At 40.7% G+C, this 16,540-nt stretch overlaps 1 pseudogene; it reads left to right on the top strand.

Moving 5' to 3' along the window:
* Window positions 1-16,540, top strand: part of LOC147000264 (dihydropyrimidinase-related protein 3-like) — a 50,516-nt pseudogene that overhangs the window by 28,342 nt on the left and 5,634 nt on the right.

Raw genomic sequence — 16,540 nt, 5'->3', positions numbered from 1 at the left:
AGGTCCATCCTGTTATGACATGAATGCTAGACAAGTCAAGTCCCCAGCTTCAGATGAATACCCCAAGCAAGCAGGATAAATGTAAAATAAAGGCTTGTTCCTCAGGAAATTCCCTATCTCTAAATCCTGATTGGTGGAATAATTTGACACAGATCTTTTTAGATTTCAGGCTTAAAGAGTCCAATAGGATATTGACTCAAGGTCACAGTTGCCCAGTCTGACCTGAGGCCCTGACCAATCAGTTTTGGGGCAATGTTCAATAAACTAATCCTATCTGACCAAGATCAGTGTTCTGTGATTTGTGAGGTGATACCTGGATCTCAACAGACTGACCATCAAGGTTAATCACCACATATAGGAACTTCCCTCAGCATCCCCCTGAATTTGAATTACTAACAACACAAAAAAAGAGGCTTAAGAATCCTTTTAATACTAATTCTATGCTTTGTAGTTACCAGCTGAGACAGGCTTGTTTCATCTGTCAACCCTCTTGCTTTTCCAGGCTCTCCCAGGGCACAAGGCTGAGATAGGAGATAGCCTTAATAATTTCAGGGTATAACTGCAGACAACAGCAGCCAAGGGCTTCTGCCACCCCTATCTATGTTCAGCAGCCATCTCCTTCTCCATAAACCTTGTTCATTGGGATAAAAATAGTAGGAATCAGCCATGAGAAGAAGAAGTTTTTTCTGTCATACCTATACTGTAAATAGGATTTTAGCAACACAGTAACTCAGGTAATAGTATCCAGAGGCATGATTTTTATTTGTGCTTGAATTCTGAATCATTCATCTTATTCATGTATTTTAAATAGACTAACCCAGAGGCAAGTCTGATATTAAAATCTGAGTTGTCAATTTTGAACCTGTAGCGTCTGGTTAGACCAGAATAGGGTTGGAAGTCTGCACCTGAACTAACAGAGCCCAGATGAGTTTGATAGAGAAGGCAGGTGACCAGAGGCTGGGGGATCTGGCCCTAAACCTTAAGCTCCATGGCCTTAATTCAAGTACTTAAATCAGAGCACAGCATGGAGCAGATGCTCAATACCTTTCCTTGAATAGAAATAAAGGAAAGATTGAACAGGCCAGCAAGTCAGGCAACGCGATCTACCCAGGGAGCAGTGTCTGAAAGAGGTGAAGAAGAAGTGACATTTTACTGGTAATGTAGATGAAACATGGACACTCTTATCAAATGATCTGCCTTTTAATAATAATAGTAAAAAGAAACCAGTGAAAAATTTAAAGATTCGACTGTATTGCTCCAATTGGGGAGATAAATATTTGCCCAACATATAAATTTTATTCTTTTCCCCCTTGAATGCATTTTAGCCCAGAGCATACAGATATTATTTTCCCAAATGTTCGCTGCAGTCATCTAAGAAATTTCTCCACTTTGTTTCTCTTATTTTAGGAGCAGGCACGGATGCTGGAAATGGGGATAACTGGCCCAGAAGGCCACTTTTTGAGCAGACTGAAAGAGGTGAGTTTTGTTGGGTGTTGGAGGGAAGAGCATGCAGCAAAAAATCAAGATGGCAGTGAGTGTTGTTTTCAACAGTGTTTTCTGGGAGACTTGTTGTTACAGTCCTAGGGTGTCACTCACTTTACAGTTGGAATGTTTCTGTTTGGCCCTGCCTGAGCTATATCCACACATAGTTTAGGCACAAGTGAGGCTGGAAGAATGTGATAGAATCTATGATTCAATCTATCATTGTTGGGAGACTTCTCACAGAGACCTCTTCTGGCTGGAAGGTAGAACAAAGATGTTCATCTCTGACTTTCGGTTGCTTTACACTCAGGCTGCAGTAGGTGTTCTGTGTGTCTCAGTCTTTGCTAATCACGCCAAATTCTAGAGAAATTCTATGCACTTTTTTTCATATTGCAATGAGACTTTTAAAACACTGACAATGTGGGAAGGAGGACTTTTCAGTCTCAATATGCCTATTGATTCTTGTCTCTTATGTCAGCAACTGCTGCTGGCACAGGGCTCAGAGCTTGGAATTAATTGCCCACCTATCTGAAAGCAGCTTTGTTCTGAACTGCCACCTTGCATGATCTCAACCCCCCACCCCTAACTGCCCCCTTTGTCAATTAAGCTAATCCTGTATGGCAAATTCCACTAAAGAAGGAGAACATAAACTTTTAGTTCTTCCCTTATCTCTTCTACAGCTTTCAAGAATTTAAATGTAACACAGGTATAGGGAAAGTTTCCTATTGCAATGGAGCTATACATTTTTGTAAGCCAAATGATACACTTGTATCAGGTGCATACAGATGGAGAAGTAGAATGTGGCCAGCTTACTAGATGCTGCCAGTTGATACTATCTGTAAATTAATGATGAACATTCCAGTTACACACCACATTCCTGGAAAAAAAATATTCCCTAATGATTCCAGGGACTTTGTAAGAGAGATGTATTCCTGACAGTGCTAACTCCAGGTGTTATCTCAGATATTATTCATGGTCCTCCCACTCAAGGTACTGGCATTGCATGGGTAAAGAATCTAAAAGTTAGAGGTCACTCATGGGCTGATCATGTTTGAAGGACTGAAAAATCACTTATGTAGTGTTAGCTGGCCACAGTGGTCAACACTGTTTGTGAAACTGGAAATGCTGGTCTCTGGAGGGATAGGCTGGCTAAACAGATTCCTTTAGACACAGCCAGGGGATTTCACAGCAAAGCCTATTTTTGTTCCTTGGATTGTTTTTCAACCTTGTTCCACCCCCACCACCTCAACCTTTCCCAGTCCCTTCTCCCTTTTAGTAAGAAGGCCACTTAGCTGTAAATCTCTCCAGCTCCAGAAGCACTTTTGAGTAAATTTGAAATGTGATGTAACCTTCTAAAGATAGTCATGTTGTTGAAGTGCAGAAAACCCTTTGGTGCTGGAAGGAGCAGGATCAAATGGGCCAGGGCTAAGGTCATGGGGCTGCTGAAGTGGTCAGCAAAGGTATGAAGGGGGAGTGAGTATCAGAAAAGCCTATGCTTTTTCAGTTCAAAGCCCCCAAGCCCAGATGATATCTCAAGTGATGCTGCTCAGAAAGCATATCAACAGGTGCTGAGCATATTCTCCAGTGTGCAGTATCTGGGTGCCTAAAGGTCTTTACCTGTACCCCAAAGCCCTCTGGAGCATACCAGTTCCTCAAGTCAACTGAACCACAGTCACCATGGTGTGACTGGTTTGCATTATGCTGCCACTAGACATCTGTAAGCCATTTGAGGCATATTTGTTTTTCAAGTATTGGTCTATGCAAGCTAACCCAGAAAGTCATATTCATATGAAAAGGAATGTCAGCTGATTCAATGAGGAATTGCCATTGAGTGTCTCTCTCTCTTCTTCAGTCTGAGCTGGTCTGGCTCAGGATTTGAGCAAGAGTAGACTTCTCATTGCTCAGAAACTGTGACCAATAGTCACTGCAACAGCCAGTGTTCCAGGCACTAATGTCTCAAAGGGATTGGTTGTTTTATCCTTACAATGGCTCCAGGTGTCAGGACTCTGGTTCTCCCATTTAGGCAGGAAAGCAGCAGCACTGAAAGGCTGTGAGGTCTAGCTGAGGTTACCTGGCTTGTATGTAAGAGAATGAGGATTCACTCTCAGTCACCCAAGGGAGCCTGGGCTGTCCCACATCTCACTTGTTTAATCAGCTAATCCGTATTCCTCGTGGTTTAAGTGCTGCTGGCTTTGCTGGCATATTTGAAAGCATGAACTCTAAAGTTGGAGTAGGCTAAATGAGATCAGTAATAAAAACAGTGGCTGTGCTGCTGTGAAGCTTGGGAATTACCATAATAAGGAATCCTACCTAGAAATAACCCTTTGCTGACCCCATAGCTGCAGGAAATGTCTTGATATCCTTGCCTTTCTTATGGCCTTCAGCTGGGGTTGACAGGATTGTGCTTTCCCAGAGACTCTGCCCTCAGATTGGGAAGTAGAGTCTTTTGAGGGTGGGGGTGGGTCAGCCTTTATGCTAACTATAGGAGAGGAGAAAGGTACAATGACAGATACTGCCCTAGACACAGCACTAGGCTATTCTCCTCCTTTGATGAGGGACAGACACACAGGGAAGTCCAGGAATGGAACAGGGTAGATGAATTCCAGAAGCAGATTCAGGCTGTGTAATTTCAGATCTTCCTGGCTTGTTCCTAGCCTCACCAAAGTACCTTATCACCACCTGTTGTAGAGGCAGGATCTGGAAAGGGTGAGGGGCTCTGCTTTACTGACTGCTGGGACTTGTTTTTGTAGCTGGAAGTTGAGGCTGTGTTCCCTGCCATCACTTTCGCCAGCCAGACCTACTACCCCTTTTATGTCACCAATGTCATGAGCAAGAGTGTGGCTGATCTCATCTCACAAGCCAGGAAGAAAGGTGATTTGTGCTCCCAGGATGATGAATCTCCCACTGCACAATGTGGGTCCTCCCTTCCTCTCCAGGCTGCCCAATGTAGTATAAACTGCATCTCTTCTGTTTCTTGCCATGCTCTCTAGAAACTCTGTCTACAACTGGAGTTCCAAGGTTTTTTCCATCTGCTAAATTGTAAAGTGAAGCTCAGGATGGTTAAGTAACTTGCCTGAAATAAAAATAACAGCACAAATTAATTTCTCCAAGATTTAATACTTCTACTCACTTTCCATCTTTTCTCTGTCAGTTCACATTATCTGAGATTCATAAATAGACACCCCAGTCAATATTATGCTAAATATAAAGTCAAAGATCCAGGTCAAAACTGGCTTAAACAAGCCATCAACAATAAAGTATTGGTTGTAATTAAGGTATGGTTAGCTTGATGAGTTTTGGCAATGACATTATCACTCTAACATTCTCATACACTGTTACCTTAGTTTTTTTTTTTTTTTTTTTTTTTTTTTATCTCCCTGGTGGTTCCTCATTCAGTATTAACCATGACTGAAATAGATGATACCAGAGGGCATCTATTGTCCTCAATTCCCATTGAAGGGAACAATTAGAAGTGGCTCAAGCAAGCATCTAAGAATTTGTGATCATCTTGACTGGGAACTGTGTGCATCTCTGAACCAAAGGCTGTCCAGAGACATCATCTGGCCAGACAGCATCATCTGGCCAGTCCTGAGAGCCCATCACAGGGGTGTGGTCACTCCACCTGATCATTCAGGTCAGAACAAGTTATTTTAGAAAGGAGTGGAATGGCTTTTACACTGTGGTCTTCATGATCCAGGACTCTGTCCTCTTTGCCTTTCTGCCTTCTGCTGTGCTGTCCACTGTTTTTAATTTAACCAGGGCTTGCAATGTCTTGAACTCCTTGTTCAAAGATTTTTATTGTTATTTGTTTTTTATTTATTTATTTTGTTCCTTGTCCTTAGTGATAGGCTCCTGGGCTTAGAGTGTTAGAGAAACTACAGATGTAGGCTGTGCTTGATTGTGAAAGGAGATTCCCTAGGCAATCATACCTTGTTACTGACCTGTGCTGAACAATCTGGGAGCAGAGAGACCTAAGATGAGTGATTCATCAGCTAAGTGATCCCGAGGAAAATCTATGTCAGAGTGACTATGTTGCTGAGGGGCAGACCATGTATTTCATGTATTTGGCCATGGTATTTCTGGCCATGTATTTCAGCACTCCGGCTTTCTGGACCCTTTTTCAATGGGAGAGGAATCTTTCTAGGTGTCCAAATGTCTTCCTAGTGGTGAGGTTCTGGAGTATGTTTATGGACAACCTGCTCTTTTATGTCTCAGCAGTTAATGATCCTACTCCCTGGGTAAGAGGCAATTGGGAGAACCAGGAAAGCAGTCGGATTCTCCTTGCTAGAACTGAGGTCTGGATAGGAAGTGGGAAAAGGAGGGAGAAAGGAAGAACAGGAGAGACCACTACACTCACCCTATCCACCTGGTACCTTAACCTCACCTGCCCTCTGCTGGTGTATCCCATGTGAGCTCTGTGCTCAGAATCACCTGATGATGGAGTGTTTTCAGGTGTGAAATACTTCATATTCAGGATAGAAACTTCTACCCATTAGCCTTCTGACTTGAGATTGTCTGGTAAGGAGGACTCACACAGCTGTTTTTCCAGGGATAAGGGGATGTGCAATTCTGGGACAAAATAAGGGGCTGCAGATACTGAAGCTATGAACATCTTTTGGGCAACTATTCTCAGGGAGAATTGAGAGTACTTCCAACAGGGAGATGGAATGTGGCTTCCTTGTGGATTTGTTCTGGTTCAATTTCCAAAGGATCTCATCAGCTCTCACCCATGCTGCTTAAGACCTCTGGTTCTTATAATTAGTATAAAAAATGTTATAAGTTAAGGCTGGCAGGGATGTGGGGGGGTGTCCCTCTCTATAAAAGCACTTGTGTCAAAGAACAAGGACCTGGGCCAGTCTCTTCTACACACACACACACACACACACACACACACACACTGTGTAATACAGTGAAGCACTGACATGAATATTATAAATACTGACTTCTCAAACAATTCTAAAAAGTGATGGGCATTATTATCATGCTGTTTTGAATGAAGAAATTCATGCAATCAGCTGGGTGGATCAGTATTCAAATTCCCATATAATTAAGAATGTTACTTCTCCAACTTCTATTCTAAATGTGGTCCTAAGGAACAGTTGGTCCTCTCAAGGTTGCATTTCTCATAATTGTCAAGTGTTTTCCTTGAATCTTACTTCTTCATTTCTCTGTCAATCTTTTTATCATCACCCCATAAGACAGCGATGTATATGTCAATTATTACTAGTCTCATATTTTTTTCTGTAGTAGATACCACTAACCAATCATGGATATCTTCTAGTGAAACTAGACACATTATTAGAATTTCCCCTAGCTACTATTCCAGAGAACTGTTAACAATTGATTGAAGTTGAAACAAGGCAAAATCTCTTTATAATGCTGGCTACAAAATGTCATAGAAAGTGGTTGTGCAAACTCTGGAGACAGAATGTAGAAAAAGATGAAAGTCAAAGAGTGCGTAAGGCTTGTCACCATATGTTTCTCCCAAGATGCTGATGTATAGAAATGATGGGCCAACCAACTTTAAGGAAAATCATTTCCTTCTGAATCACTATCTCTTTCTTAAAAGTTTAACATAAGCCTCATACAGCACCCAAGGGCCAGTTCCATCCTAATGCATTGAATATTACTGGGTCTCCAGTTCTGAGACACTGTTTGTCAAATTGAAAAATGCATAGTCAAGGAAAACCACCATTAAAATATAAAACAGCAGTAACAAAACTATGTAAGAGGCCTGTATTCTACAGAATGGGTTTTACCCTGTAGGGTCATACCTTATCCTTGGACCAGGAGGAGCTGGCAGTACCCAGCAAAGTGAAACACACTTGGAACTTTGGGCCTCTACAGTGGAAAAGGGTAGACAGGAAAGGAATTAGTATAGGAAAGAAGACTCAATCAGTTAAGCATCTGCCATGCAAGCATGCGAAAGCTGGGCATGGTGGCCTACTCTGATAGTCATAGCTCAAGGGATGGAGACAAGAGAACCCCTGGACCTTTCTAGCAAGCTTACCTTGTCTAGTCAGAGAGTTGCCAGTTCAGTGAGAGACTGCCCCAAATAGTAAAATGGAGGACAGAGAAGGCATCCAATGTTGGCCTCTGGCCTCTAGACCCATGCACACACATGTATAAGTACATTCCCAAATTTTTTGTACACACAAACACACACACACACAATTAGTATTTATTGAGTATCTACCACGGGCCAGACCTATCATGTATGCTAAGTCCTTTCAGAAGTTTGGGAGTGCAAACAATGTCTTCAGTTCTAGGTCATAATGCTTTGACATGTTAATGTGTCCTGTAATCACATAATCAGTAAATAGTTTTATTTTCTTCCTGTCAAACATAAAATTGCCTCAAAGTGTGAGGCTTACAGTCAGAGCTTATAACTAGTGACTTCTTATTGTGAACATTGATTCACCCAGTCATTCAAAACATTGTTCACATTTAATAGAGAAACAGACCTAAAATAAAACTGGGAATAGAAATTGAACCTCTAAGTTGCCTCACTCCAGAGACACAGTCTTGAGCAAAGTTATAGTTCTGATTAGATATGCTGGACCAGAGCACTACACATCTCTTACAAACCTGATATCCACTTCTTCCAGGAAATGTGGTCTTTGGCAAGCCCATCACTGCCAGCCTGGGAATAGATGGAACTCATTATTGGAGTAATAACTGGGCCAAAGCTGCTGCATTTGTGACATCCCCACCTCTGATACCTGACCCTACCACACCTGACTACATCAACTCCTGGCCAGGTTGGTGTCAGAATGCCATGTATTCTGTGGGATCATCTTGGGGCCACCTGGGATGAGGGCTGTAGTAGTATTAGTCTAAGTGGAAGATGAGTGTCTACAGCATCAAATTCTCCAGCAGTTGTGAGTACAGAAAACTGTCTCTTCTACCTCACAGTTCAACTGATGACACAATTACAGTGTGAATGATGGTTCTAGCAATTGATGCCTAACTTGGCCAAGCTTGGGCTCTCTCTTGCCCCTCATAACAATTTTATGAGTGAGGCATCATTTTATAGATTAATCGACTGATGGTCAGGGCATTTAAAAGCTCTTTTTCAGGACTCAAAGCATTGTCATGATGGCACTTAGTCAGCGATTATAGGGAGATTAAAAAATCAGGCCACTGGTCATTTGAGTCCTTGCATGTTTAGTTTCTATTTGTATGTGTGTTTATATGTGTGCACACATAGGAGTGCATGCTTGCCTGTGTATCTTTATGTGTGTACCTTATGTGCAGGTGACATCAGAGGCCAGAAGAAGGTATAAGATAGCATGGAGCTGGGGTGAGGGCCAGTTGTGAGCCAGATGATATGACTGCTGAGGACCAAACCTGGATCCTCTGTAGCAAGAGCGAATGATAATAACCACGGAGCCAGTTCTCCAGCCTTCATCTGAGTCTTTGTAATTGGCCACAGAAGACATGATCTGATTCTACTTCCTCACTTTACGGATGGGTAACAGCCCAAGGAGGAGAGGAAAGTTAGCCAAGATCACACAGCTTAGTAGGAGATAGAGATATTACAAATGAAGTCATGAAGACATGATTTTTGGTTACCCAGTATTTTTCAGCCATCTCTCCTAAACATGTGCAACTTTATCTTTTTTGCAGCGGGGATCTGCAGCTCTCTGGAAGTGCCCACTGACCTCTAGCACTGCTCAGAAAGCCATTGGGAAGGACAACTTCACAGGCATCCCTGAAGGCACCAATGGTGTAGAGGAGCATATGTCTGTCATCTGGGACAAGGCTGTGGTAAGGGACTGAGGGAGGGTGGCCCAGGTAGAACTATCCATGAACCAAATAAAAGGCTCAGGCACTAAAAACTAAAACCTGTCCCTCAGGGAATCCTTGAAGAGTATGTTCGGGTGTAGATGAGGTCTACAACCTCATGAGATGTCCATGGATGTTGCAGGATGTTTGACCACACTGTGTACACCAAGACTGAGTTATTTACTGGGAAAACCTGTTTTTCCTTGTGTGTCTCAGCCCTAGCATACAACTTTAATCCAAGAGCTTTCTGTTTATTGAAAACAGGGTTAAAGTCAACCATTGGTCAAAAGGCAGAACAAGCAACCAGAAAGGGAATGAACATAGAAAAAAAAAACAGAGAGTAAAAGGATGAATACAGAGAGACACAGAAAGTAGAGAGGAGGGCTATTTGGTTTGAGGGTTATTGAAAAGTCATGGAGGAGAACTTAGTTTTGGGACATCAGCTGTGGATGAAGGTCATCAAAGGGTCATCTGGATATTTTATCTGCCTACCTGAGCTAGCAGGCTCTTACCCCAGTATTTGGCTCCTGACTCTTTTTTAGCAAAATCAAATGCTTGAAATTTTGTTAAAAACAACACAGAGAGCCAGGTGGCTTGTGTAACTTGGGAATTCACCTACTTGGAATGACTTCTAGGGTCTAGAAACTCTAAGACAGCTTCCATACACAGCTTACTGTCATCCAATCTCATGATCTGTATTTAAAGGATAGTGAGTCCATTCCTTGTGTTAGAAAAGCTTTATAATTTCTTTTCAAAATGTTGGATATGAAACTTAAAATGGCAAGCAATTCATCTGTCCCTAAAGCTACCATGTCATAACAGGAGCATCCCACATTGAAGGCTTGTGAACACCCCAGCCTATAAAAGGGATCGACTCTCAGTGTCCCTTGGTCAAGTAGCAATTTTTCCCCCTGGTTTAATCATAAAGATTGATGAAAGAAATAGCCATATCAATAAAGACACTCCTGAAGATTTTAGTAAAAATCATATTAACTTCACTATTCAGTCTGCTCCCTATGTGCAGTGCCAGTACAGTGTCTCTGAAATAACTAATGCCTCCTTCATCTATGTGGGCAATCCAGTAAGCCCCTTGTTTGTGGAAATTTAAAGGCAGGGTTTGAAAGTTAATTCTTTCCATACTCAGGCTATTTGTTTTAAGAAAAGAGAAATTATAATTTTTTTGTCTCTTCTCTCATGTGGTTGGCTTTTTTCTATTTTTGTGAGCATTCTGTCTTTATGGATTCTTTATCTTACAGATACTATCTCAATGTATTAAAAATTAATATAAAACATACATGCTGCATACGATGCTTCTTTCAATATGAAGCCTGTAACTAGTTCCTTAAGATTAAGTCACTGGTGATAATCATAGTTGATTTGCTATATAAGAGGATTCTGTTATGGCCATAGGACAACAAAATCACCACCATACACTTCTGAAAACACATCCTTATCATTTTTTTTGTGAAGTAGAAATCATTCTATTTTATTTTTTTATTTTTTGTATATATTTTTATTATGTATTTTCCTCTATTACATTTCCAATGCTACCTGAAAAGTCCCCCATACCCTCCCCCCAACTCTCCTACCCACCCATTCCCACTTTTTGGCCCTGGCCTTCCCCTCTACTGGGGCATATAAAGTTTGGGTGGCCAATGGGCCTCTTTCCAGTGATGGCCGTTTAGGCCATCTTTTGATTCATATGCAGCTAGAGTCAAGAGCTCTGGGGTACTGGTTAGTTTATAATGTTGTTGCACCTACAGGGTTGCAGATCTCTTTAGGTCCTTGGATACTTTCTCTAGCTCCTCCATTGGGTGTCCTGTGATCCATCCAATAGCTGACTTTGATTATCCACTTATGTGTTAGCTAGGCCCCGGCATAGTCTCACAAGAGACAGCTATATCAGGGTCCTTTCAGCAAATGCTTGCTAGTGTATGCAATGGTGTCATCGTTTGCAGGCTAATTATGGGATGGATCCCTGGATATGGCAGTCTCAAGATGGTCCATCATTTTGGCTCAGCTCCAAACTTTGTCTCTGTAACTCCTTCCATGGGTGATTGTTTCCAATTCTAAGAAGGGGCAAAGTGTCCACACTTTGGTCTACGTTCTTCAGTTTCATGTGTTTTACAAATTGTCTCTTATATCTTGCTATACTAAGTTTCTGGGCTAATAGCCACTTATCAGAGTACATATCATTTGAGGTCTTTTGTGATTGTGTTACCTCACTCAGGATGATACCCTCCAGGTCCAACCATTTGCCTAGGAATTTCATTTTTTTTTTTTTTTTGGTTTTTCGAGAGAGGGTTTCTCTGTATAGCCCTGGCTGTCCTGGAACTCACTTTGTAGACCAGGCTAGCCTCGAACTCAGAAATCCGCCTGCCTCTGCCTCCCGAGGCCTAGGAATTTCATAAATTCATTCTTTTTAATAGCTGAGTAGTACTCCATTGTGTAAATGTACCATATTTTTTGTATCCATTCCTCTGTTGAGGGGCATCTTCGTTCTTTCCAGCTTCTGGCTATTATAAATAAGGCTGCTATGAACATAGTGGAGCATGTGTCCTTCTTACCGGTTGGGACATCTTCTGGATATAGGCCCAGGAGAGGTATTGTTGGATCCTCCAGTAGTACTATGTCCAATTTTCTGAGGAACAGCCAGACTGATTTCCAGAGTTGTTGTACAAACTTGTAATCCCACCAACAATGGAGAAGTGTTACTCTTTAGCCTCATCTTTGCCAGCATCTGCTGTCACCTGAATTTTTGATCTTAGCCATTCTGATTGGTGTGAAATGGAATCTCAGGGTTGTTTTGATTTGCATTTCCCTGATGTCTAAGGATGTTGAGCAGTTTTTCAGGTGCTTCTCAGCCATTCGGTATTCCTCAGGTGAGAAGTCTTTGTTTAGCTCTGAGCCCCATTTTTAATGGGGTTATTTGATTTTCTGAAGTCCACCTTCTTGATTTCTTTATATATATTGGATATTAGACCCCTATCTGATTTAGGATAGGTAAAGATCCTTTCCAAATCTGTTGGTGGCCTTTTTGTCTTATTGACGGTGTCTTTTGCCTTGCAGAAGCTATGCAGTTTCATGAGGTCCCATTTGTCAATCCTTGATCTTACAGAACAAGCCATTGCTGTTCTACTCAGGAATTTTTCCCCTGTGCCCATATCTTTAAGGCTTTTCCCCACTTTCTCCTCTATAAGTTTCCATGTCTCTGGTTTTATGTGGATATCCTTGATCCACTTAGATTTGATTTTAGTACAAGGAGATAGGAATGGATTGATTTGCATTCTTCTAAGTGATAATCACCAGTTGTGCCAGCACCATTTGTTGAAAATGCTGTCTTTCTTCCCCTGGATGGTTTTAGCCCCCTTGTCGAAGATCAAGTGACCATAGGTCTGTGTGTTCATTTCAGGGTCTTCAATTCTATTCCATTGGTGTACTTGTCTGTCATTATACCAGTACCTTGCATTTTTTATCACAATTGCTCTGTAGTACAGCATTAGGTCAGGCATGGTGATTCCACCAGAGGTTCTTTTATCCTTGAGAAGAGTTTTTGCTATCCGAGGTTCTTTGTTATTCCAGATGTATTTTCAGATTGCTCTTTCTAATTCATTGAAGAATTGAGTTGGAATTTTGATGGGGATTGCATTGAATCTGTAGATTGCTTTTGGCAAGATAGCCATTTTTACATGTTGATCCTGCCAATCCATGAGCATGGGAGATCTTTTCATCTTCTGAGATCTTCTATAATTTCTTTCTTCAGAGACTTGAGGTTCTTATCATACAGATCTTTCACTTCCTTAGTTAGAGTCACGCCAAGATATTTTATATTATTTGTGACTATTGAGAAGGGTGTTGTTTCCCTAATTTCGTTCTCAGCCTGTTTATTCTTTGTGTAGAGAAAGGCCATTGACTTGTTTGAGTTAATTTTATATCCAGCTACTTCACCGAAGCTGTTTATCTGGTTTAGGAGTTCTCTGGTGAAATTTTAGGGTCACTTATATATACTATCATATCATCTGCAAAAAGTGATATTTTGACTTCATCTTTTCCAATTTGTATCCCCTTGATCTTCTTTTGTTGTGGACTTGCTCTGGCTAAGACTTCAAGTACTATGTTGAAGAGGTAGGGAGAAAGTAGGCAGCCTTGTCTAGTCCCTGATTTTAGTGGGATTGCTTCAAGCTTCCCACTATTTATTTGATGTTGGCTACTGGTTTGCTATAGATTGCTTTTATCATGTTTAGGTATGGGCCTTGAATTCCTGATCTTTCCAAGACTTTTATCATGAATGGGTGTTGGATCTTGTCGAATGTTTTTCCCCATGTAACGAGATGATCATGTGGTTTTTGTCTTTGAGTTTGTTTATATAATGGATTACGTTGATGGATTTCCATATATTAAACCATCCCTGCATCGCTGGAATAAAACCTATTTGGTCAGGATGGATGATTGCTTTAATGTGTTCTTGGATTCTGTTAGTGAGAATTTTATTGAGTATTTTTGCATCTATATTCATAAGGGAAATTGGTCTGAAGTTCTCTATCTTTGTTTGATCTTTCTGTGGTTTAGGTATCAGAGTAATTGTGGTTTCATAGAATGAGTTGGGTAGAGTTCCTTCTACTTCTATTTTGTGGAATAGTTTGTGCAGAACTGGAATTAGATCTTCTTTGAAGGTCTGATAGACCTCTGCACTAAACCCATCTGGTCCTGGGTTTTTTTTTTTTTTTTTTTTTTTTTTGGCTGGGAGACTATTAATGACTGCTTCTATTTCTTCAGGGGAATATGGGAATGTTTAGATCATTAACTTGATCCTGATTTAACTTTGGTACCTGGTATCTGTCTAGAAATTTGTCCTTTTCGTCCTGGTTTTCCAGTTTGTTGAGTATAGCCTTTTGTAGAAGGATCTTATGGTGTTTTGGATTTCTTCAGGATCTGTTGTTATGTCTCCCTTTTCATTTCTGATTTTGTTAATTAGGATGCTGTTCCTGTGCCCTCTAGTGAGTCTAGCTCAGGGTTTATCTATCTTGTTGATTTTCTCAAAGAACCAACTCCTAGTTTGGTTAATTCTTTCAATAGTTCTTCTTGTTTCCACTTGGTTTATTTCACCCCTGAGTTTGATTATTTGCTGACTTCTACTCCTCTTGGGTGAATTTGATTCCTTTTTTTCAAGAGCATTTGGAGGTGTTGTCAAGATGCTAGTGTGTGCTCTCTCTAGTTTCTTTTTGGAGGCACTCAGAGCTATGAGTTTCCCTATTAGAAATGCTTTCATTGTGTCCCATAGGTTTGTGTATGTTGTGGCTTCATTTTCATTAAACTCTAAAAAGTCTTTAATTTCTTTCTTTATTCCTTTCTTGACCAAGGTATCATTGAGGAGATTTTGTTCAGTTTCCACGTCAATGTTGGCTTTCCATTATTTATGTTGTTTTTGAAGATCAGCATTATGCCATGGTGGTCTGATAGGATGTATGGGACAATTTCAATAATTTTGTATCTGTTGAGGCCTGTTTTGTGACCAATTATTGGTCAGTTTTGGAGAAGGTGCCATGAGGTGCTGAGAAGAAGGTATATCCCTTTGTTTTAGGATAAAATGTTCTGTAGATATCTGTTAAGTCCATTTGTTTCATAACTTATGTTAGTTTCACTGTGTCCCGATTTAGTTTCTGTTTCCACGAACTGTCCATTGATTAAAGTGGTGTGTTGAAGTCTCCCACTATTATTATGTGAGGTACAATGTGTGCTTTGAGCTTTACTAAAGTGTCTTTAATGAATGTGGCTGCCCTTCCATTTGGAGCATAGATATTCAGAATTGAGAGTTTTTCTTGGAGGATTTTACCTTTGCTGTGTATGAAGGGTCCCTTCTTGTCTTTTTTGATAACTTTGGGTTGGAAGTTGATTTAATTCGATATTAGGATGGCAACTCTAGCTTGTTTCTTCAGACCATTTGCTTGGAAAATTGTTTTCCAGCCTTTCACTCTGAGGTAGTGTCTGACTTTTTCCCTGAGATGGGTTTCCTGTAAGCAGCAGAATGTTGGGTCCTGTTTGTGTAGCCAGTCTGTTAGTCTATGTCTTTTTATTGGGGAATTGAATCTATTGATATTAAGAGATATTAAGGAAAACTAATTGTTGCTTCCTTTTATTTTTGTTGTTAGATCTGGCATTCTGTGCTTGTGGCTGTCTTCTTTTTGGTTTGTTGAGAGATTATGTTCTTGCTTTTTCTAGGGCGTGATTTCCATCCTTGTATTGGTTTTTTTCTGTATTATTCTTTGAAGGGCTGGATTCTTGGAAAGATAATGTGTGAATTTGGTTTTGTCGTGTAATACTTTGGTTTCTCCACCTATGGTAATTGAGAGTTTGGCCAGGTATTATAACCTGGGCTGGCATTTGTATTTTCATAATGTCTGTAAAACATCTGTCTAGGCTCTTCTGGCTTTCATAGTCTCTGGTGAAAAGTCTGGTGTAATTCTGATAGGCCTGCCTTTAAATGTTACTTGACCTTTCTCCCTTACTGCTTTTAATATTCTATCTTTATTTCATGCATTTGTTGTTCTGATTATTATGTGTTGGGAGGAATTTCTTTTCTAGTCCAGTCTATTTGGAGTTCTGTAGGCTTCTTGTGTGTTCATGGGCATGCCATTCTTTAGCTTTGGGACGTTTTCTTCTGTAATTTTTTTGAAGATATTTGCAGGCCCTTTAAGTTGAAAATGTTCATTCTCATCAACTCATATTATCCCTAGGTTTGGTCTTCTCATTGTGTCCTGGATTTACTGGATGTTTTGAGTTAGGATCTTTTTGCGGTTTTTATTTTTTTTGATTGTTGTGCTGATGTTCTCTATGGAATCTTCTGCACCTGAGATTCTCTCTTCCATCTCTTGTTTTCTGTTGCTGATGCTCACATCTATGGTTCCAGATTTCTTTCCTAGGGTTTCTATCTCCAGCGTTGCCTCACTTTGGGTTTTCTTTATTGTGTCTACTTCCCTTTTTATGTCTTGGATGATTTTATTCAATTTCATCACCTGTTTGGTTGTGTTTTCTTGCAATTCTTTAAGGGATTTTTGTGTTTCCTATTTAAGGTTTTCTGCTGTTTATCTGTGTTCTCCTGTATTCCTTTAAGAGGGTTATTAAGTCCTTCTTGATGTCCTATACCATCAGCATGAGATATGCTTTTAAATCCGGGTCTAGATTTTCCTGTGTGTTGGGGTGCCCAGGACGAGGTGGGGTGGGAGTACTGCGTTCTGATGATGGTGAGTGGTCTTGATTTCTGTTTGTAGGA

This window comes from Mus caroli, unplaced genomic scaffold (assembly GCF_978045245.1).
Source record: "Mus caroli unplaced genomic scaffold, Mus_caroli_1 scaffold_19, whole genome shotgun sequence".
Classification (NCBI taxonomy): Eukaryota; Metazoa; Chordata; class Mammalia; order Rodentia; family Muridae; genus Mus; species Mus caroli.
This window is presented reverse-complemented; position numbering and strand designations above follow the sequence as displayed.